This window comes from Giraffa tippelskirchi, chromosome 3, assembly GCF_054371585.1.
Source record: "Giraffa tippelskirchi isolate mGirTip1 chromosome 3, T2T-mGirTip1v1.2.pri, whole genome shotgun sequence".
Classification (NCBI taxonomy): Eukaryota; Metazoa; Chordata; class Mammalia; order Artiodactyla; family Giraffidae; genus Giraffa; species Giraffa tippelskirchi.
Genome location: NC_137277.1, coordinates 57245538 through 57269396, shown reverse-complemented (window position 1 = coordinate 57269396; position 23859 = coordinate 57245538). Strand labels below are relative to the sequence as shown.

Here is a 23859-nt window from a genome sequence, read left to right as displayed (position 1 = left end):
CACATCCATACATGACCACTGGAAAAACCAAAGCCTTGACTAGATGGACCTTTGTTGGCAAAGTAATGTCTCTGCTTTTTAATATGCTATCTAGGTTGGTCATAACTTTCCTTCCAAGGAGTACCCGTCTTTTAATTTCATTGCTGCAGTTACCATCTGCAGTGATTTTGGAGCCCAGAAAAATAAAGCCAGCCACTGTTTCCACTGTTTCCCCATCTATCTGCCATGAAGTGATGGGGCTGGATGCCATGATCTTAGTTTTCTGAATGTTGAGCTTTAAGCCAACTTTTTCGCTCTCCCCTTTCACTTTCATCAAGAGGCTCTTTAGTTCTTCTTCACTTTCTGCCCTAAGGATGGTGTCATCTGCATATCTGAGATTATTGATATTTCTCCCGGCAATCTTGATTCCAGCTTGTGCTTCCTCCAGCCCAGTGTTTCTCATGATGTACTCTGCCTATAAGTTAAATAAGCAGGGTGACAATATACAGCCTTGAAGTACTCCTTTTTCTATTTGGAACCAGTCTGTTTTTCCATGTCCATTTCTGACTGTTGCTTCCTGACCTGCATACAGGTTTCTCAAGAGGCAGATCAGGTGGTCTGGTATGCCCATCTCTTTCAGAATTTGGGTGTTTATTGTGAGCCACACAGTCAAAGGCTTTGGCATAGTCAATAAAGCAGAAATAGATGTTTTTCTGGAACTCTCTTGCTTTTTCGATGATCCAGCGGATGTTGGCAATTTGATCTCTGGTTCCTCTGCCTTTTCTACAACTAGCTTGAACATCCGGAAGTTCACAGTTCACATATTGTTGAAGCCTGGCTTGGAGAATTTTGAGCATTACTTTACTAGTGTGTGAGGTGAGTGCAATTGTGCAGCAGTTTGAGCATTCTTTGGCATTGTCTTTCTTTGGGATTGGAATGAAAACTGACCTTTTCCAGTCCTGTGGCCACTGCTGAGTTTTCCAGATTTGTTGGCATATCAAGTGCAGCACTTTCACAGCATCATCTTTGAGGATTTGAAATAGCTCAACTGGAATTCCATCACCTCCACTAGCTTTGTTCATAGTGATGCTTCCTAAGGCCCACTTGACTTCACATTCCAGGATGTCTGGCTCTAGGTGAGTGATCACACCATCGTGATTATCTGGGTTGTGAAGATCTTTTTTGTACAATTCTTTTGTGTATTCTTGCCACCTCTTCTTAATAGCTTCTTAATATAACGGGAGAAATGGGACAATTCATTCCTCTTCATGCCCTCAAGCTTTTCCAGCATGTTAGAGGATTTGGGACTGGGCTCCTTTCTGGTGACACCTTTGGGTCATGGACTGGAAGACTGGTTGTGGCCCAGCCGTGGGCAGTGGGGTGCTGAGCAGAGGACGTGGGACCGTGGGTTTCCATGGTAAAAAACCCCCTAGCTTTCTGCTCCCCCTGGTGCACATCTCTCAAATGTTTTCTTAACCCTCCCTGTAAGTACAAGCACGGCAGAGGGTGCCTCCAGAGAGGGCAGATAGAGCCTTCTGTCAAGGTAGAACGGAAACCAAGAAAACAGAAGTAAATTATTTGGAAGAAATTTGTGAAAATAGTTTTTACACAAAGGGGGAAACTAGAAGTCAATTAACTTAAGAATTGGGATTAACCTGATATGACTTTATCTTTCAGCCGGATTAGAGATCTGGCCTTGGCACGGGTCTTGATACAGTACAGAGTGTACTGTACACATGGGTGTGGCAGGATAAACCTTTTCAAGGTACAACAGTCCTGTGTTAAGGATGGCAAAGTACATCAGCATCAAACTAGCCAAGACTTCCCTCTTGGGAGGGGAGTTTGATTTAAGGGAAAGCTCCCTCAGCCTGTTTTCACATCCAGTCACATACCTCTGAGCTTTTATAAAAGACTAGGCACCATGCTCCTAACTGTAAATGAACTAAACGCATATGAAATCATAGCCATACTCATTATGTGTTCAAGCCAAGATGGTGCTGAGCATTTAGTGTAAGGGGTTGTACGAAATCAAGTCATATTAAAAATGAAATTGGTTTCTGGAATGTACTCTGCTCCCAAGAGCATTGGCTCTTGTGGATCCATTGCCAAAGCATGTTTCTCTTTTCTTCATCGGTCTTTCCATTCTGATTACAAGCTGCTTAAAAATAAATGCAGGCCTATCTCAGTGGCCAGAAACCATGGAGATCAGGATTAAATAATTTTAAGGCAGAAATAACAAGCTTTGATTAAGATGTTCAGAAAAACACGGTCCTAATAGCATCAGCACATTCTTTTTGGATCCTTTAGACACTAAACTAAATTGGAGCCTGAGAAGCTGTGATACCCTGGGCAAATCACTTAAACTCTGAGCCCTGTTTTCTCATCTGGAACATTGCAGTCTTATTTCATAGGAATGCTGTGAGGGTTAAATGACATTAAATGGGCTAATTAGTGAACAGATCTGGAGAGTTGTCCCTCAGTAAGTGTTAAGTCAGAGTGAGAATTTGGTATTTAAACACCACTTTCTAGAATGTATTGAACTTGTAGTTCAGAGTTCTGGAGGCTCACTGTTAGATTTCTAAGTTGCTGGGCTGAGTCTTTGCAAGCCTCCTGATGCTTCTTTAGATATACTAACAGATCTAGTGTATGGTCTCAGCTGTGCCAAGACCATCATCTCTTGGTTTATCAGCCTCTCTTGGTTTCACCTCTTCATTTGCAAGATGGGAATAATCTATGTTTTTCTAATTTACAAATAAATATAAGATAGCCAGTTAGAAAACTGACCAAATTAAATTCAAATCGAAGTATAAGTTCTGCTAGTGTTATTGTTTCCATTGGGTTTTAAGTGGCAAATGGGAAAATACATAGCAATAATTGCAAGGTGGGCTGTTTACAAAACACCGAGTTTGGAATCAGCTAATCTAGGTAGGCTACAGTCCATGGGGTCACTAAGAGTCGGACACTACTGAGCGACTTCACTTTCACTTTTCCCTTTAATGCACTGGAGAAGGAAATGGCAACCCACTCCAGTATTCTTGCCTGGAGAATCCCAGGGACAGCGGAGCCTGGTGGGTTGCCGTCTATGGGGTCGCACAGAGTCGGACATGACTGAAGCGACTTAGCAGTAGCAGTAGTAGTAATCTAGGTTCTGTCTTCCCAGGTGGCGCTAGTGGTAAAGAAGTCGCTTGCCAATACATGAGACATAAGAGAGACAGGTTCAATCCCTGAGTTGGGAAGATCCCCTGGAGAAGGGCATGGCGACCCACTGCAGTATTCTTGCCTGGAGAATCCCATGGACAGAGGAGCTTGGTGGGCTACAGTCCATAGGATCGCAGAGAGTCAGACACGGCTGGAGCGAGTTAGCATGCACACACTCACAATCGAGGTTCCAGGCCTGGTTTGCACCGATTGGTAGTGTGTCTCTGGAGACGTCATAGAATCTTTGAAGGCCTCAGTTTTCTTATCTATCAAACATGGGTGCTATTTTAATTTCCATGACCCTGTATTATAAGGCTATTATGAACTGAAAGACTAATATTCAACTTTTGGTGCAAAAAGTATAAATTTTCTTGGGTTGATGGTACCACTCCTAAGCTGGTCAGTAGATTAAGAGTCTGATGTTCTGCCACTCATAAAGGATGACAGTGTTCAAAAAGTAAAACTGAAAAGCAAAAGATATTTGACACCATCAGGGGGAAAAAGGCAACAGCATTAAAGCTCATTACTTCCTAAAACTTGGTCTTCATCCCGTTCTGAATGGGAACTACTGACTTCTCTCTGGTGTTCAACATTCCAGAGTAACCCTGAAAGCAAGTTTTCTGGCTGAAATCACTGCTGCAAGGGCTAGAGTTTTTTTTTTTAAGTGGTGTTTTATTAGCCAGAGAAATAATTTTTTAAAGAGAAGCAGGAAAACCCCAAGGCCCACAGCTAGCTCTGATGGAACTTCTCTGGAAGGGCCGCGGCCGCTGTGCCCTGGCCTGCCCCTCTGGGTGGCCAGGTTTCGGCTTGAAGGAATTCGTATGCAGCCGGTTTCACCTCAGCCGCTTCTGATGGATTAGGATGTGCCTGGAATGTCTTGGGAGAAGGCAATGGCACCCCACTCCAGTACTCTTGCCTGGAAAATCCCATGGACAGAGGAGCCTGGTAGGCTGCGGTCCATGGGGTCGCTAAGAGTCGGACACGACTGAGCAACTTCACTTTCACTTTTCCCTTTCATGCGCTGGAGAAGGAAATGGCAACCCACTCCAGTGTTCTTGCCTGGAGAATCCCAGGGACGGCGGGGCCTGGTGGGCTGCCGTCTATGGGGTCGCACAGAGTCGGACACGACTGAAGCGACTTAGCAGCAGCAGCAGCAGGAATGTCTTGAAAGACTGAAACTTGGCCTGGGCTCAGTGGAAAGAGTTCTGTGATGGATTAGGGACGTCTGCCCTGAGCGGAGGTAGGACCTTATTTTTGCCGGGTCTTTGCTGTCCCGACTGAGCGGGTTGGGAAGATCCTTCCGGACTTGTCCCTCCAGTGGGCAGAAGGTCAAGGGCTCGGGCCAGTGCTGTTCCCGGTGTCCTGGGAAAGTGCTTATCCAAGTCCCTGGCAGGTACTGGTCTGCTATCAGCAGGAGGCTTCCTCTGGTTGGTGTCGCAGGATGGAAGAAGGGAAATCTGTTGATTCTGTACCATGGTCACAGGACAGGCGTCAAGGGTGGAAGGAAGCTGTCATTCCAGCGGTCGCCATCAGGTTCCCATGGAAACTTCGGCTCGCAGACTGGGGCGCGCCGCCCCGCAGAGGCAGCCGCGCCCCGCGGAGCCGGCAGACCGCGGCAGCGGAAACCCGGGAAACCCGGCCCTCGGAAGGACCGCGAGGCTGGGCCCTCGGTACACTGCACACTGTGATTCTTGACATTTAAAACAGCAGTTCTGTTACCTGAAAGAGCATTGGAGAATTTACCAGCCTGTGTAGGTTTGAGGATGACCCTCAGGTATCCACCATGTTAGCAATTCTGTAGTTTACTTCTCTTCCCCGTCGGAATGTGCTGGATGTTTTTGTGCTCTTGATATGCTTTCCTAAGGGTGTTCAAACTCTTTAGGTTTTCCTTTGTGTAAAGCACACTCAAGGCGAGAGTAGAGCTCCCCCAGTGCGCTTCCCCCAGCGCGCTTCCCCCAGCCAGTCAATGTCTTGGAGACCTCCTAACTTCCTAACTTTAAATCCATCAACCACACTGTGCGTGCTAAGTCACTTCAGTCGTGTCCGACTCTTTGTGACCCTATGTAGCCCACCAGGCTCCTCTGTCCATGGGAATCCTCCAGACAAGAACACTGGAGTGGGTGGCCATGCCCTCCTCCAGGGGACCTTCCCTACCCAGGGATCAAACCTGCGACTCGTATGTCTCCTGCCTTGGCGAGCAGGTTCTTTACTGCTAGCGCCACCTGGGACCACAGGGTCGACCACCTCGACCACACTAAAGGATTCATAATAACTGCAGCTTATTGAGCACTTACTGTGTACTCCCAGGAGCCAGGGTTGCTGTGTAACAAGGGTCAGTTGCAGCAGCGTATGGGGCTGTGTGTGAAGTGGGCTCGAGGTTGAACATTGTCTTTGGAGAAGCGACAGCAGAGTTCACTGAATGTGGACCTGACTTCCTCTGCTACTGTGGTTTCCTGCTGTTTCCAGTGACTGCACTTGAGCTGTGCATACGATTAACTTTCAATTATCCTGAGGCCGATTAACCAGTTTGCAGATTAACCAAGGTGAAGGCTCACCTGGGCCTGGGAAGTGCTCATCAATTCAGCTGCCCCACAATTAGCTGGTTCTGGTTGACTGCATACCCCATGATCCCGGAGGCTGAGGGCTAGGCTGCTTCAGGGGAGGGGAGCTAAGCAGCAGTGTCTTCTAGGACCTTCCACTCCTTTCAACCAGAGAAGCCCACAGGCCCAGCAAGTCCCGCAACCTCCAGCATATCCCCTGAGACGTTCGGAAGCTCCTGGGGTCCCAGGGCTCTGCCTGTACCCCCAGTAGCTTCCAAGTTGGGGAGATCAAGTTGGCTAGAGGGCACAGTACCTTTGACAGTCCTGGAGAGGAAGTGACCTAGTGTGTAGAAACAGGCTCAGCGAACAGGGGCCCTAATCCCCCCTTTCCTCCCCATGAACCCCCCACCCCTGGCCCCCCCCAAACATTTGGCTTCGCAGGCTTGAATCCATGGGCAGTGGCAACCTCCTGTGGTCAAGAGGGGCCGAGGCCGCAGTGGTGGTGAGGCAGGAGTGGCCCACAAAAGCAAGGCGTGTGCCAGCCTGGAGCATACACAGTCTAACCCCGGAGCCAAACTCCTGCCATCCTGGGAGTGATCTCACTTTTGAGGCGAGGAGCCTCGAGTCCAGGGTAAACTCCACATCTTGAGAAAGTGCCCATGAAGGACTTTGGTCTCTGGCCTGTCAAGGGAGAGCAAGCCTTTGCTCAGGACATGCTTGCTGCGCTTCCGTGGATTATCTAATGTTTAAGCAGTGTTCGCGCAGGCACCTGGCACGACCTTTCACCTCTGACTCGGAGCTCATCCTGCACCTGCCCGGCCTGGCCGCCCGGCCGCAGTGCAATCAAGGTTGCCGACTGCTGCAGCCCCTTCTCAGCCTGGGCCGTGGGTTTCCTCGGGTCCTTCTCTTTGGCTCACGTTTTCCCAGGGCTGCCTGTGTGTACAGTCTAGATATCACATTTTATTAACACAAAGAAATCTGCTCTGGCTGCCTGGCTCTCGCAGTCACATGGAGAGAAATGTGCTCCTTCGCTTCGCCAGCCCGCAGCTCTGTGCAGAATCCAGCCGTGGGCTGGGCACCGCGCCAAGCTTACATTTCACTTTGGAACACACTTTCGCATCACTCCTTGGCAGAACATCCACGGCGGCGTCTATTTGGGGAGTAAGTTAGAGAAGCGTTATTTCCCTCTTATGAGTGTCGAGAGAGAGGACCTTTAAAGCATGTTTGACTGTTCCCCGTCCCTGTTGTCTTCAGGGTGCCCAGGTAATATGGTGATCCAGCGAAGCGTGGCAGCAGCGGGCGGGAGAAGCCCCCTCCCTCCCAGGCTCCCCTGTTTCCTAAATCAGTAAACATAGCCAGGACTGCCTGGGACAGAGACACTCAGGCCAAGGTAATAACATCAAAACCAAAGTCCTGGAACTCTTGAGTAAACTAGTGACCCTCCCAGATAAAACAACTTTGTTGTCCAAATCTTCCTTTCCAAAGATCTAAGACTTTTCAAATGCTGGTCTGAGGCCAGCCATTGAAAGAAAAAACTTCAGCAAGCCTCCTGGAATGGCAAACACTGTTAAAATAAACAAATGAACCTCTTCCATTCAGTTTTCCCTTACTGGTCTATTTTTATTTCTGCACCCCGCCCCCCCAGTACTTACCATTTTGTAATCCCCTCCCTTCTGCACCTCTGCTCCCATCCTCACCTCACTTTTCTCTGGGACCCGAGCTGATTGTTTCACCTTCAGTAACACAGATATCTAATTTCAAAAAGAGGAATTGGGGGAAAGGGGTGGTGTAATCTCTTCCTTTTGGTGTCAGCTCATACACCATTCTTACAAGTGGATACCTAAGCCTGATTTGGGTTTGAAAAGAAGTTTGGTTCTGGAATTTTAAACCCTTATTAGGAAAGATCAGAATGGTTAGAACACAACTGGAATCATTCTGACCTCTCTTTTTCTCAATGAAATCTCTTGAAACAAACAAAAAATTGAAAATAAACTTTTTTTCCACATTGTGCCAGGCCATACATCCTTTGAGGATTTCCCAAGTGCCAAGTCTTATTCTGATCCTAGTGTTGACTACTTTGGAATGTTGCTTTTGCTGTCAGTCCCATCTAGCCAAACAGCAACTAATAAAGATTTAAAGAAACTTTTTCATCCATAAGATGCATATGGCAGCTGCTGCTTCATAGAACAGGATGCCACGGGAACCCCTCCCCCCATGAGAAGGGTGCCCAGAATCTCGGGGACCAGGATGCAGGCTCTCCTGCCAGGTGTCTGTAGAAGCTTTTCCTTACTCTGCAGAAGGGAGGTGGCAGAAACCATGCCACCTGTCTCCAAAACCTGAAGGTAATTAGCTTTCAAAATAATGCCAAGTTCTCATACTGATGGTAGAGGCCTCAGCGCAGTGGGGGGTGGAAAGAGGGCTACTTCACAGAGTAAAACTGTTGCAATCACATTAGTCATTTCAGGTGAGGTCAGACAAGGTTATTGGAGAGATGAAAGTTGCCCTGCAGTTTCAAAGAGATCTCCTGAAAGCATTGAGAAATGGTTGAAGTTCAGAAGCTTTGTTCCCCTTCCCCTTATAAGCAGGACAGGCTTTTTTCTCTTTTGTTTTGTCTCTTTTTCCTTTTTGATGGGCAGAAGCTTTGGTGGACGACAGGGATGGTCTGATCTGCAGTCTGGCAGCTGTGTTCTGTGGGTCACCTGCGTTCTGCGTTGGCCACGGTGAATGTGTAAGCTCTTGGCTTGCTGCCATCTGCCACCCAGCAAGATGGCACCTCGAGGTGGCTACCCTCTGCCCTCGCTTGGGGGAGGGTTCAGGGAATGTAACTTCATGATATAATTAACTGATGCAACGCACACTGCTTTTCTTACTGCTTTTAATGGCAGGACTCTTACCACTCAGAAATGACTGTTTGGGGACTGCTTTGAAAATCAGTAGATTAAGTGGCTGGGCCTGAGTTTGACCTATTCTCGTGCCATTGTGGGTACTTCAATCCCGTGAGAGTTTTGCATAAAACAGGTAGAAGTGTGTTGAACCTCATGTTCCCCAGAGCACTTGTGTGGACTCTGTACCCCCGTTTGTGGGCATCTCAGAGACAGGGATTAGGCGTTTCTCTCAAGCACCCAAGCCCATGCCTTGCACCGAGGTCAAAGCGTGTTATTCAGTCAGCATTTGTTGAATGATTGAGATCGCAAAGACGTTACTTTCACCATAAATGGTTTTCCAGGAGCACTTGTGCTCACTTCAGTATCTTCAGTGATGCTGGCAGAATTTGGTTCAAAATGGCGAGCCTTTACAGAAGGTCCAGGGGATGTGATGAGCTCCTTTAGGGTAGCGCTGAGTCGGGGTGGTCTTGGAGGAGGGACCATGCATACAGACCCCTGTGGACGGTGATGGGGTCAGGGCTCACCACAGGGCTCCAGTGAGCTGCTCTTTGGGCTGTTTTATGATAGGTTGTTGAATAGCCAAGGATGAGAGATTACAAACAAAGGTGGGTACTCAGCCCTGACTGTCCATGCCCAAGTTGCAAGTCAGCAACTCCAGCCTGTACCGTATTCCCAGATCACCCGTAAGAGTCGTGAAACTCATGTAACAGGTACTTAATTGGAGTTTTAACTGGGCAAGTAAGAAGTCCCATTTTGGGTTGGGGGAAGGGAGGAATGGGGAGGAATGCCAATTTTTTGAAAAACACCAACTTACAGTTCTTTGCTCAGCAGATGCAGAGGCCTCTCCAGTGACACGTTAGGATGTAACTTCCTTGAGCATAGGGTTTGTTGGTTTGAGGAAGGGTGCTTTGTCCTCACCAGCCAGTGGCTGGGGTCTCTGAGATAGACAGGGCCCTGCTGGAGGGAGAGGGGCTTCGGGGGCCGACCCTGTGCTGAGGACAGGCTGGGGGCTGTCCTTCTGGCCCCCTGCCCCCGCAGCGGCAGGTCAGGAATTAGATTGGGTTTTGGCTGGATCTGTGATGTCCTCAACAGTCTTTGAGCGGAGTTCATTCTAAGCTCCCTGCCCGCTGTGTGCCCACACCAGGAAACGCAGTGTGAAGCTTCTGGGGCCCCTGGAGGTGTGGGACCCTCCCCCATGTGCTGCCGCTGTTCAGTTTGCTGTGTCTCAATTTAGTAGAATGTTGGGGAAAATAACTTCCCTCCTACTAGGGTGAGGTCGCAGAGGTCTCTGGAAAGAACAGAGCAGAAAATTATTCAAACAACCGAGGCATTTGAAAAATTATTTTGAGAAAGGTTGAAAATATTTTTAAAAAATTACATAGCAAGCACCCTTCTTCCATTATCCAGAGTGAATTAACAACTTGGCATATTTTCCATGTATGTTCATATATAAATGTATATATTCGTTTATGAATTTAAACGTTACAGATCAAGGTGTGATTTGGGGGGACTTTTAGAAAAGAGCCATGTATAAACTCCTAAGGCGGAACGGTAATAATTCTGAATCTGCTTTCCAGGTGCGAGTCTGTCCTGGCCCTTTGGGTCTGTCGTATTAATAAATAAGCCTGGCTTGAGTCGGTTAGGAAGGCCAGGCTGGCTCGTGGGAACACTGCGTTCCATTCGGTTAGCCTTTGTCGAGGGTAGGGGGGGTGGGCATGCGGCTCGTTGGCACAGAGTCCTGGGTGTCTCCCTTTGGAATGTCAGGGGAGTGTCCCTTCACTTCAGGGGAGACTGCACCGGCATGATCCTCTTCCCTTGGTGCTGAAGAAAAGCAGACAAATGCACAGAGTGGACGTTCAGAGAAGAGCGTGCTGCAGCCTGAAGCCGGGTGGTGGGCTGTGATGCCAACTCGCCCAGGGCACGTGGCGTCACAGGGGCTGCCTGGTAGGTGTGGCAGCCGGACCGGTCGCCCTCGTGCCTTCTTTCTTGACGGATGAAATCCTGAGAGTCAGGCAGTCTGCAGTGTGTACCAGTTTTTCTCTGAACACAGAGCTTCCATCAAACAGATGGGTAAAAAGGAACAGTGTGATTAACAGCTAATCCTTCTGTAGTGTTTACTGTAGTCTGGGCTACAAGCTAGACTGAGTGGTTTTACATGTAAGATTAAAACTCACAGCAACCCCCAGGCACTGCTATTATTGGTACTAGGTAGGTACTATTATTTATGGTCCTTGCTCAAATGAGAAAACAAAGGGCCAGAGACTGAGCAGACAGCTGATGGAGCCCGGCCAGTGGGCAGCCAGGCTGGCGCAGGCACCCCCTGGCTGGCAGTGGCACCCATGTGGGGGCCCTACCCCTCCTGTTTCCCTGCAGCAGATGCTTTGCCCTCGTGGAAGGTGGAGAACTCCCGGGACCTCGGAACCGCCATGTGGATGGCATGGCAGGGTCAGGTGTCCTGGGAACCTGGGTGTGGAGGGGATGCAAGCAAAAAGGGCCCCCAAACCAGGCCAGTCAACGTGGGTCTGTGGCGGCGCTGAGATCTCCCGGCCGGGGCCTGGGGAGGCCAGCTGTCAGAGCACAGGCTTCCCTTTCAATCATACAGGGTTTAACTAAAAAATGGATTCTGTGCTTTGGTACAGCTCTCAAAGCCAGAGCGCCTCCCAGGCCGATCTTAAAAGTGAACCTCTGTGAAATGGTAAACACAGCCATCCGGGAAGAGTCAGGGACAGCCTGGAGGCTTGGGAGCCTGCAGTGCCTCTGTGCCAAGCACATGGCGTGGTCCGCGGAGGGCAGGAGTCGCCCCCGGAGGCCGGGCTGTGCTGACCTGCCCGGGTGCAGCGGGGAGGCCTGTCAGTCCCGGGAACCCCCGTCCTCCGTGCTGAGATTTCCGTCTTCAGCCCTCCCGAGAGGCTGGCGCGGAGAACCACGCACGGGCGTGAGGCCGTGCCGGGCGGCAGCTCTCCGCTCCGCCATCAGCGGGTGGGTGAAAGGAGTGCTCGCCTTCACGTGCTTTTCAGAGACACGCTTACCGAGAGCTCCTTGCAGACTCAAAACGTGGGGGACGGGTGTTCTCAGAGTCATGTAGGTGAGGCAGCTCAGAGCACGGAGCCGGCACTTGGTAAATATTAGTTCCCTTCCCCTTCCTGTGTGTGAGGCGAGTTGTACAAGTGAAGCATCAGCAGTTCAGATGCAAAAATAGATCTCCATGTGAGGATGTGGCCTCTTTTCCTTGAGTGTGGACCAGATGTCAGGCTGCCTGGTGAGGACTCCAGGAATGTGACGGCTTCCTTCTTCAGGGCTTCGTTGCCTCTTCCCATATGGAGAAGCCTCCCTCTCCATGCACTTCTTGGATCTGAAAAACAAGAATGAAAAAGAGGATGGTATAAAAGTCTCAGGAATGAACTTTCTGTATTCTCCTCTTAAAAAAGCATTTGCACATGTGTTCTTTGGCTCTTACCTTCAGATTTGATACCTGGTCGCCGCATCATTATCCCTGTTACTTAACAACATGATAAAAATTAATGGGGGACCACAGCAAATGAACCTTTGTTTCCACTGCATTTATCCTTTTCCTTACCTGACATTGACTGAGGGCCAACTATCAGGCTTCGAACTAGATGTTGGGAATTCAAGAGATCAGGAGGATGTTATCTCTTGAACTTGAGAAGTTTATGAACTACAGAGACAGATAAATAAATGTGACTAAAGTGTTAAGGATATGGATCTTCTCTGGCGGGCCAGTGATTAAGATGCTACACTTCCACTTCCCTGGTGGTTCAGATGGTAAAGAATCTGCCTGCAATGTAGGAGACCTGGGTTCAATCCCTGGGTTGGGAAGATCCCCTGGAGGAGGGCATGGCAACCCACTCCAGTATTCTTGCCTGGAGAATCCCATGGACAGAGGAGCCTGGCGGGCTGTAGTCCATGGGGTCGCACAGAGTCAGACACGACTGAGTGACTAAGCACTCTTGCACTGCAGGGGGCGCAAGCTCAGTCCCTAGTTAGGGAACTAAGATCTTATAAGCCACATGGCATGACCAAAAAATAGAGGAAAAAAAAAATGTAGCATTTGCAAAGAAATGAATGTTGTAAAGAAAGAAAATAGAAATTAAAAAAAAAGCTGTAAAGGGTATGTACAAAGTGAAGTGAGGAAGGCAAGAGTGGTCAGCTTTGAATGAGGTGCAGAGAAACAATCAGAGATGAACTGTGTCTTGAAGAATGACCACAAATTATTCAATATGAAGTACATATTTAAATGACTTATTGAGTTTTTCTTGACTGATTAATTTCCATTAAGTACACTCAAGAATTAATTCAGATCATAGCGTTAAGGGACATGAGACTAAAATTTTAAAATGAGGGGGGAAAAGAATAAAAAAGAATGTATATGTGATAAATGCACAGAGAGCCTCACCCCCTGCTACCCAGAGAAGTGAGGCGTTGCTGTGTGGTGAGGGGCCTGGGGTCTGCACTCCAGGGCCGCTGAGGCACGTGTTCTAAACGTGGCACATTTGAAGAAGTTGGGAGGTTAGAGGCGGCATAACTGATGGAATTTGACAGTTGCTGTGGCAACACACCCACTTTCAGAAAAGCATTTGGTGGGAGGGCAGGAAAACGCGTGGTACTTGCCCTGGGCTGCCTCACGCCCCACGCTGCCTGTTCAGGCCAAAGGTGAGGACGGATTGAGAAGGACAAACCCCCCACGTGGCTGACTGTCGTCTGTTTTTGGGAAACTGACTCTGGAATAAGGAGATGAGTAAACCAGAGCAGACAGCAGGGTACCCTGTGGCAGGAGGGGGAGTTCTGAACAAGCCCACTCCCTTCAGGAAAACATCTCCCAAGCACCGTATTGGAATGTATTGAATGGCCCATGGATTTCTGTGAAAAAATGCATATGGCACAAATGTGTGTAAATCTCCCTTATGGAAGCAGCAGCAAAGAATGCTGTCGGCATAAATAAGAGTCCTGAGAGGAGCAAAAAGACTGGTTTATGAAAAATTGGTTTTGAAAAGTTTTGGCCCGTGAACTGGGTGATTGTCTCTGCGGCGCCACCTTCTGGCACATCAGAGGTATGACATGGTGTGAATCTCTATGGGTGGTGGGTTTCCTTACAGGCTTTAGTGTGCTAGCTGCTTACTTCCACGTGGGCTATTTCTTCCAGACCATTGGTTCAGGACTTAGCGACACAACATCAACAACAAATTGGTTCTCGACCTCGGCCTCGTGTGAGGCTCTCCAGGGGAGCTTTTTGAAAAAAGTTATTTAAAATAATTTAATTACAGAAGTAATGTATCAGTCAGTCAGTTCAGTTGCTCAGTCGTGTCTGACTCTTTGCGACCCCATGGACTGCAGCACACCAGGCTTTCCTTCCATCACCAACTCCCAGGACTTGCTCAAATTCATGTCCATCAAGTCGGTGATGCCATCCAACCATCTCATCCTCTGTTTTCCCCTTCTCCTCCTGCCTTCAATCTTTCCCAGCATCAGGGTCTTTTCCAAGGAGTCAGTTCTTTGCATCAGGTGGCCAGAGTATTGGAAATTCAGCTTCAGCATCAGCCCTTCCAATGAATATGCAGTACTGATTTCCTTTAAGATTGACTGGCTGGATCTCCTTAGAGTCCAAGAGAGACTCAAGAGTCTTCTCCACCACCACAGTTCAAAAGCATCAATTCTTCAGTGCTCAGCTTTCTTTATAGTCCAACTCTCACATCCATACGTGACTACTGGAAAAACCATAGCTTTGACTAGATGGACCTTTGTTGGCAAAGCAGTGTCTCTGCCTTTTAATACGTTATCTAGGTTGATCATAGCTTTTCTTCCAAGGAGCAAGCATCTTTTAATTTCATGGCTGCAGTCACCATCTGCAGTGATTTTGGAGCCCTGCAAAATAAAGTCTCTCACTGTTTCCATTGTTTCCCCATCTATTTGCCGTGAAGTGATGGGACCGGAGGCCATGATCTTAGTTTTTTGAATGTTGAGAAGTAATATATGACCAGTGTAAAATACAACTTGAGTTCCTATATCTCATTCCCAGATTTAACAGTCAGCAGTTCCTTGGATACTCTTCCAGACATTTTCTTTGTGTGTATAAATACATTTGTACATATGTTTATATAGAGATTGATTGTGTATAGAAGTATGGAAATATATGTATATGCGCACACTATACAAAGAATATATACTATATATACACAGTACATATATATTATACAAAATGTTAAGCAACTTGCCTTTTTTGCTTAATGTTTTTTGAATATCTTTCCATATGAGTATGTACAGCTCTACTGCGTGGAATTCCATTGTCTGGATATGCTGTAATTTATTTAACAAGTACCTTTAGCTTGTTTTCATCCTTGGTTGCCATTGTCCATACATTTAGCATATCTAAAGTGTAAGTCCCTAGATGTGGAATTACTGGATCAAAGTATGTCCGCTGTAAAAGACTTGTACTAGTTCATACTCCTATCAGAAGTGGGTGTGAAGGCTATTTCTTCTTTCATTAAAAAAATAGATCTATAAAACAAAGCAAAAATACAGAGTTCCAGGCCCCATTTTCAGAGCTTCTGACTGAGGTGGGAGAGGTGCTGAACAGTCTATATATTTTAAAGCCCTGCAGGTGAATCTGGGCCATAACCAGGGTTGGGGTAAAGTTAGGAGCCGTGCTCCTAGGTGATGATGCCTCGGTTATGCCCTTTCAGATCCAAATAGCACGACATCCCTTATGGTGGCCCGCTGGGGGATAATTCCTTACTGCGTGGCCTCAGATTCCATTAAAAGAGGCAGAGTTTGTGGATATGAAAGTCAATACCTTGTTCTCTGACTTCAGTATGAAGAGCCCTGGCCTGGTACGCAGCTGGCCCACTTTGGGGAGTAACAGTGTCTCCTTTCTCCTGCTTAGTTAGCTTCAGGAGATAGAGAGAAAATGGCCATCTCTTCTTCAGAGAGCCCGTTGTAAGCATTCTCCATCTCGGGGAATGACTCCTCCTTCACAGCCTGTGTTAGAAGAAAGTCACTGCCTTCATTACTTTCAGTCACTCTCACTCTGTCCGTTGAGGCTCTGCCATCCTCTTCGATGTCTCTATCCACCGAGTTGTGCCAAGAACAGCATCCCTTGCCCGCTGGCTTTAGGACTTCATGTCTTGCTTCACACCTCCCACCCACTGGAAGACCACCGTCTTCTGTCTAACCTGTCTGTCTTTTCCTTTTTGAGGAGACACTCCTGTCCCCTTCCATCTATCGTTGGCCCACATATCTTTTCAGTTGGTTCCTTTATCTCACTCCCATGTTTAGGCAAGAACTGCCTTTCGTTAGTTAAGGAGTTTGTATCAATATTAGGAAATCTGAGTTGATTTGCGGGGGGGCAGGTTGCACACTGGAATGACAAAGGTCACAGAGGCGCTGGGACACTCTGGGTCCACTGACAGGTCACAGACGCTGCTGGGGCCCCCGTCCTGCACGTGGTCCTGGCGGGCCCTGGGCTGAAGCTCAAGAAGGTGTGCCACAACACGAGGACCCGCACAAGTGTTGAATGCTGACTTAGGGCCTCGTTTCTGTTTACCCAAGAGGCACTCAGACCTCACCTCGTGCCTGGGGAATAGAAAGGCAGATTTTTGTCCCATATAGATTTTTCTACATGAGGCAGGAGCCAGATGGGTTTAGCTTGGCTAATCTTAGTGCAAGCTGGAAAATTCCAATTTTTCCGAAACAACACATTTCTAAGAAATTGTCTGGTTTAGAATATTATGCTAGTATATGTAAGGGAGCCACATGACTCTGGGCTGACTTACAGCAAGGCTTATAAATATGTATGAAAATGTACCTGCATCTCCCTTGTCCCCCACCAGCATGGTGGTAGCAAGGACTAGATTCAGTTAAGCCCCTCCATTTTTATTGCTTGTCAAAACCAGTGCCTGTTTGGCAAATATTCCCTTGTGTGGGACTTGAATTTATTTGAGAAAACCTGAGTATCTGCCTTTCCCAAGTCTCGGCTTGCATGACACATGCTCATTGAATGTTGATTCAGGTTTTATATCGCTGGAAACAGTGTATGTTGCTCCTTAGTCTTCCCTTTTCTTCTGCCCAAATAACCGAGACCAAGCTATCACTTCTTTAAAATCCAGTTCCTCCCATGATGCCTCATCAGCAAGGTGTATGCCAATCACACGACAATACCCGCGCCATAAGCACCTGCATGAGGCAGAGTGCCCGCCTCACCCTAGATGAGACCCTGGGTGGAGCGGGGGGCACACAATCCATTTTGCTCAGGTACCAGCTGACCCTGTGGGGTTAAGCTGATTTCCCCCCTCCCCGAGAATCCCCGAGTTAGCAGAACCCCACCCCACACCCCCACTGCGACTCCTGTTGCTTAGCAACACTTATTTAGTAACCTTTCAGAATTATCATTGACTAATACTGAGGAAGAGAACCTCCCTGCTCTGTGCTGTATACACAGCCTGTGCAGTGCAGACTTCTCTGTTGTGGGCTGGAGGGGTATCCATGGGCATTTTTTATCTATCAGCCTCTGTCCAACATACACTCTCCAGACCAAGAGTGAATCAAGAGATGTCACAGGGACTCTAGGGGACATCAAGGCAGTGGATGCAAAGGGGCCACTCTACGCTGGTTACTCAACATCCCTCAGCGGATCTCCCCCAGAGGACGCGGAGCAGACACAGACATCCCGAGGAGTGGGTCAGAGCCCCCGGACTCTGCTGCACGTGAGGTCCAGGGGAGGGCTGCTTGGTGGGAATTATTGGCCACAGCCTGCATTATTCCTTCTGTAGCTGGACATGTGGCGGTGGTGGCGGAAGTGTAGAGAGGTTAGGGCTTTGGAACCGACCCGAGTCTGAATGTAAGCTCTTGCACCTCACTAGTTGCTCGACCTGGAGCCAGTTACCAAGCTATAACAAGGCAAACCCTCGCTCAGTCAGCCCCATGACACCAGCCTGTCCAGGAACCAGTCCACTTCCTGCCTTTCTGTCCTCTCCAAAGAACTGTCCAGAGAATCCTCCTCAGCTCCCATCCCTGGAATGTCAAGATTCCCCCACGGCCTTTTCTTTGATTTTCTTCTTGCCCCGTATTATCTCCCAGGGGATCGCAAGGCTGTGAAATCCGTATCTCTAGTTACGATTGCTCTTCTGAAGCCTGGACTCTTGCCTAAAGCTGGGGTCCATGTCCTCCGGTGTCTCCATCTGGAGCCCAGAGGTGCCCTGAACTGGTGGATCCACAGACTCTGACTTTTCCTCCGAAAGTGCTCAGGGCACTGGTTTCTGGATCTCAGTGAGTTTTATTACCTCCTTTCTGGCTGTCCAAGCTGGAACCTGCAAGTTAGGCCTGCTCTCTCCTGCACTCCCTCACAGATTGACTGAGTCTCATATTGATCCTACCTCATCAATAACTCTTAAATCCAGCCTGCCCTCTCCCAGCGCTGGGGGAGTCGCTCACCACTTCCCATCTCCCCTCTGATGCCTCCTCCGCTGTTGCCATGGTGTTATCCCATCTCTCGCTCACCAGCCCCTTGAGGACGAGATCTGACCATCGAGGGCCCCTGTCTGTCTGGTTGCAGCTTTCCTTCCCCACCTCAACCTCTAAGCTCCAACTACCAGCTGCTTTCAGTTCCCTGCCTGATCCAGGAGTTCTCAAACATCTTCATGGCCTCACAGATTCTGTTCCCTCTGCCTCCATCATCCCTTATCTCTCGACTTGTCCAGCCGATGTCGACAATCCTCCAAGATGCCGACTCCCTCTAAGAAGGCTTTCCTGATGCCTCTGCACTCCATCCGTGGATCTGGCTTCGTGATCAACTTTTGTCCTCCACCCTGTGGTTCCCTGGGCAAAGTTCTCCTGTAGCACGTAGCACCTGCACTGTGAACGCTGTGTGCTTACACTTTCCACCTCCAGACTGTGTGCTGGGCTTTATTTATGTATCTTCAGAGCTTGGCTTCCCGGGTGGCTCAGATGGTAAAGAATCTGCCTGCAATGCAGGAGACTCAGGTTTGATTCCTGGATTGGGAAGATCCCCTGGAGAAGGGAAAAGCAACCCACACCAGTATTCTGGCCTGGAGAATCCCATGGACAGAGGAGCCTGGCGGGTCCATGGGATCACAAAGAGTCAGACGTGACTGAGCAGCTAATACACACACACTCAGAATTTAGTCCAAAGTAGGTCATAGTAAATGTTTCTTAAATCAGTGTTTCAGTCAACAAGCCTTTGTTTTACTTTATTGTTATTATTTTTTAATATTTATTTGGCTGCACCAGGCCTTACTTGCAGCACACAGGATCTGGTTTCCTGACCGGAAATCAGACTCAGTCCCCCTGCATTGGGAGTGGAGTCTTAGCCACTGAACGGCCAGGAAAAGTCCCAGCAAGCCTTTGTTAATCATCTTCTGTGCAAGGCATTGGCAAGGCCTTTGTCTGAAAACATTTTCAGTGTAGTTTGAGAACAGATAATTGCTTAAAAGCTATAGAGTCACTTAACCTGAGAAGCTTCCAGGCCAGCATATGCTTGCATACAAAATGATATAGATATTAAATGTGAGGCATGTTGGACGTTGTCACCAACACTAGGAGGAGGGCTTGACTTAGACCTTAAGGAGCGGTAGGACAGGTAGAGATGGAGATGTTGAGAAGCAAGAGCATCTGGAACAGAGCTGACCAGCATGGCTGGACCGAGCACAGGGCAGGGATGAGGGCAACCTCGACCTCCGGACAAAGCTTGGACCAGGCGGCGGAGCGAAGCCGCTGGCTGCCTTTGATTGGGCGGCGATGCTGTTCGAAGAGTTTCCTGGTGGCCGTGTTGCAGGACAGGACTGCAGGGGGCAGAGGGACCAGTGAGGAAAGAGCCGCATCGGCCCAGGTCCTCAGGAACGGCCTTCCCCCGCCTCTGACGGATCTGAACCAAGATGGACAACCTCCCCGGAACTTAAGGATGATTTATTGCCACGGCTGGAATGAGCCTCTGTTGTCATCCTGAACTCCGATGGGAGTTCATTAGGTAACCCGTGGTCAAACCAGAGCCCAGGGAGTCTCCCCCACGGTCTGCGTCACCAGCCCGGTCTCTGGATTCCAGTCATTCTGGACGAGACAAGTGTGGTTAAAGCCCAAAGCCTGATGGAAGAAGGGAAAGGAGATGGCCGTGTACAGGCCTTGGGAGACCCGGGGAGTGGGGCTGGTGGTCCCTGGGAGCTGGGACTGTGAGTTTGGTTTTCAGCAACAGTGAGTGAGAGACCTGGAGTGGCCGCGCACGGACCAGCGCAGGACTCTGAACTCTGGGGGCAGAGAATTTCAGAGCACGCTGGCCGAGCGCCAAGGCAGGAGGCTTTAGAAAAGCTTATTTACTTTTGGGTGCTCAGCTTGGAGACTCGCACAGGAAAGAATTTGTGTGGATCTCCTTGAGAAGCCGCAGAGCCACAGCCACACCTGAATCCTATTCATGTTCATCCGGAAACTCAGGCTTTCAAACAATTCTGTTTTTCTTCCTATGTTTGTTTGGACTGGTTGAGGGGCTGGGAGAGGAGGAAGGGTGTCGCTCGGGGAGCGTGGGCCATTTGTTTGCAGCCGGTTCCGGGGTTCACCGTGGACGTCAGCAAGCCCTGCGCTTACCTCGTCCCCTGCTTCACCCTCTCCTCCGAATCCAAACAAAAAACTCACATGGCCCAAAGGAGAATAGTCAGTTTAATAACTCGCCCTGGCAGCACTTTGAAAACTGCAGGTTTCAAATGACTAGACCTGCAGATTTTCACCAACTCCGACAATTAAAAAGACTCCAGGGACCTCAGCGGTGCTGATTCCAGTGGTGTGTGTTGTCATTAAAAATGGAAAGAGCCCCTGAAAATAGCCTGCAGGTATGGAGAGCCTGCTTCTCTGCTTGATGAGACGCATCCCCATCCTAGCAGGGCCTCAGCAAGGTGCCTAGTGGCTCACTTTCGCTGCAGGTACCACGTGCCCTCTGGCCCTCGGGGCTCTGCAGGGCTGTCAGGAGGGCAGGATGAGTCCTTCGAAACTCCAGGTGCACTTGAACCAGGTCCAGAGGCAGCAAGTAACGCTGGGCAGGAGCCTTTGCCGTGTCTGCTCCTCCTCGGAAACCGGCATCACCACTGTGCCCGTGTAGGGGACTGAGGAGGGGCGGAGGGGAGGAGCCCAGTCCCCACTTCATCCCCTCCAGATGCCTCTCGTCGCTTGTTCTCTGTCCCGTGGAGGTGCAGAAAGGCTTGACGTGGCCATTCTAGATTAGAGCCCCCGTTACCCTGGCGGCCTGGGGAGGACTGCAGCCACCCATTTCTCAGAAAGGGTGTCTGACGTGCAGAATGTTCGAAAGCTGAGCAAGCAGGCAGTTGGTGGGATTCAACCTTGCACTTCCCAGGTCTTCACCACAATGCGTTTCCTGCGAGTGCAGAGGAACCAGGAGGCCTGCTCTTCTGCAGCCGTGTGCCATGACTTGGGATGGAGTGGGCAGAGACATGAGAGCATGCAGGGGAGGACCGGGCACTTTGTTTCCCATTTGTGACCCTTCCGACTCACCTGTGGTTGGTGGGGGGAAGGTCAGTGTTGCAAGACCTGAAATCCGATCTGTGGGGCTGTGAGTACATTTCTGGCCACCTTATTAATCCTCTGCACCCAGCAATGCCATGAAAGCAGCAGGGAGAGACTCTCGGCCCTGGGGATAGAGGAGCTGGAGGGGGCTCTGTTACTTTGTCTCGGGAACAACAGTGCGGTGGCCAGTGGGCCTATGTGTGCCCGGTCCCCCGGCTGGAGCTTCGGTGCTGCCGCGTGGCCCTGAGTGCCAACGGGGGTGGCTCGGAGCCCCTCAGCTCTCAGTCAGCTCAAGGAGGCAGGTTTCTTGCTGACTCCACTGGCAAGATTTGCGCTGACCCACCCCCTTGGAATGAGAGACCTTGCTAATCCAGCTCTGGCCTCTGCCAAATCAGGAGCTGCCAGATCAAGTCAGGGCCATTTTGGGTACTGGAGCGCGATCCCAGAGCAGCGTGCTTGTCCTGGACGCGGGGTTACACTTGGTGACGTCCGGCAGGCTTTGCTCGGGTGGCAGCCGGTGGGCAGTGTGTGCTAGAGGGCTGGAGGGGTGCAGACTCGGCCACGTGGCCACCCCACACTGCACCCATCCCAGCCAGCCCCGAGGGACCGATGAGTGAGCAGGACCCTGAGTGGTGGAGTGGCTGGCCCCCGGTCACAGAGCTCTTTAGGGGCAAGTGCACCCTGAGTCCAGGTCTGTCTGTGCTTTCAGACGAACCAGGCGGTCTGCAAAGGACGGGTCAAAGGGGACAGACGAAGCCTGGAGCAGGAGCCTGAACGGTGTTTCCCCTATCTGTGCCCAAACGCAGACCCAGAGTTAATTAGCACACTGATCACTCAAGGGTATAGAGGTAAAATGTGCTCCTCCATGACATGACCTTTGCAGCCACAGCCCATAATGGAACAGACGAGGCATGGTCTCCAGCCGTCCAGAAGCTCTTTAAAGACACCTGCGTGAGATGTAGCGTTTCCAGGAGCCCCAGCCCTCTGGGCCATTAGTTGATTTGTTGCTGAAGGCATGTCCTTGGCATGAGCGGCCGTTCAGGAGGACCGAGGTAGTGGGGGGTGGGGTGGAGGGAAGGAAACGGGGCATCTGGCTGCCCTCATTCCTGGGGCTCTCATACATGCCGGGGGCATCCCTGCCCGCTTGGGGAGTTGTCCACGCCCAGGAGCCTGGCGACCCTGGGAGACCGAGCTCCACCAGTCTCCCTCTAGCTCTTCCACTGCATGACTGTGTGTGTGTGTGTGTGTGTGTGTGTGTGTGTGTGTTGGGGAGGGGTGTGGATTTCACCTGACCCTCCTCTTCCTAGTCCGTAAATTGTGGGGCAGGCTCATGGTTCAGTGGGAAGTTGTCCATGAGGCCAGCAGACCCAGGTCCTGGCACTGAGCTCCCAGTTGGAGAGTACAAGATCCTTTGCTTTCCTTTAAGGCATTTACATGATGAAAAACTTGGGCTTTAGAATCAGAAGAGTTGGGATATGAGATTCTGTTTCATCTACCAGTTGGGCAACCTTGGTTCATTATTTAGCATTTCTGAATGAGTGAGTGATAGTTGTTCAGTCTTTTCCGGCTCTCTGCGACCCCCTGGACTGTAGCCCGCCAGGCTCCTCTGTCTGTGGAATTCTCCAGGCAAGAACACTGGAGTGGGCTGCCATTCCCTTCTCCAGCATTTCTGAGCTTGTCTTAAACTGTCTGGAAAACAGGGATACTAATGATTCCAACTTATACAGGTATCTTGAGGATTAAGTGAGGTGGTACGTCGAGGGGTACCTGGGGGGTGCTCCTCCTGGCCACTCATCATTGTTCCTAACACTGATTCTTCAGTGGACAGGGTGGCCTGTCTACCAGCCCACAGGGCTGCATTTCACTTGCTCTCTTAGTAAACGGTAGCAGACAGACCCTTCCTTATGTTAACACGTAATGGGTTGGGTTGGTTTCCCAGTATTGTGCTTTACCCATATTTCTATGGAGAGCCTGTTACTGTGGAGAGAGTGTTAGGAAAGCGCTGCTTTGATCAGAGTGATCTTTATAGGGGACCTTTCAGTGTATTTGTTCTGCAATCACGGACAGCACTTACTGGGCACCTTGTCTGGATTTGGCACAAGGGAAGTGTGTGTGTGTGTGTGTGTGTGTGTGTGTGTGTGTGTGTGTGTGTGTGTGTGTGTGTGTGTGTGTGTGTGTGTGTGTGTGTGTGTGTGTAAAAGAGAGAGAAAGGGATTTGTTTTTGCCTCGAAGTTAGTGTATCAGCCAAATAAGGCTCAGGACACTAGAAAAGTGTCAAATGTTATGACAAATTCACAGCAGCTGGAGTTGAAAAGGACACTTGAAAATCTAATGTTTGGTTAAGCATTTTCTTGTCTTCTTCCTTTCTGGGGGCTTCTTCTCTTTGCCAAGTGAAGCAAAGTCCAATTTTAAAAGATAATTTTTATTTCTGTCTTTGAAAGTAAAAGAGGCTCATTCTCCGAATAAAAAGAAAACATAGTCCCCCAAATAGTCCTTGTTAGGAACCAGGGGTATTTATTTCTGGTTGTTCAGTAGTTATTATTAAACGTCTCTTCCATGCAGGCTCCTTCTAGAAGCTGGGGATACAGCAGCAAAGAAGACAAGGTCCTCATCCCCTGGTGCTTACATGTGAGTGGAGGGAGGTCTCTGACCAAGTCAAACAAATAGAAAAGATAATCTGGGGTTGAGATAAATTTTGCAAAGGACATGAAACAGGGTGGTTT

The 23859-nt window shown here is 49.4% G+C and overlaps 1 protein-coding gene and 2 long non-coding RNA genes across 9 annotated transcripts in view; 2 read left to right on the top strand and 1 right to left on the bottom strand.

The window, feature by feature from the left end:
• Nucleotides 1-23859, top strand: part of HLF (HLF transcription factor, PAR bZIP family member) — a 56594-nt gene that overhangs the window by 14617 nt on the left and 18118 nt on the right. The gene's annotated exons all lie outside the window — the stretch shown is intronic.
• LOC145542590 (uncharacterized) lies at nucleotides 3550-12958 on the top strand. The gene is made up of 2 exons (XR_014079958.1): nucleotides 3550-4083; nucleotides 5253-12958. It is a non-coding gene; the product is annotated as an uncharacterized LOC145542590 (long non-coding RNA).
• LOC145542589 (uncharacterized) lies at nucleotides 6660-16386 on the bottom strand. Its single transcript, XR_014079957.1, has 2 exons — nucleotides 11632-16386; nucleotides 6660-9890 (listed from the first exon to the last, which is right to left on the bottom strand). It is a non-coding gene; the product is annotated as an uncharacterized LOC145542589 (long non-coding RNA).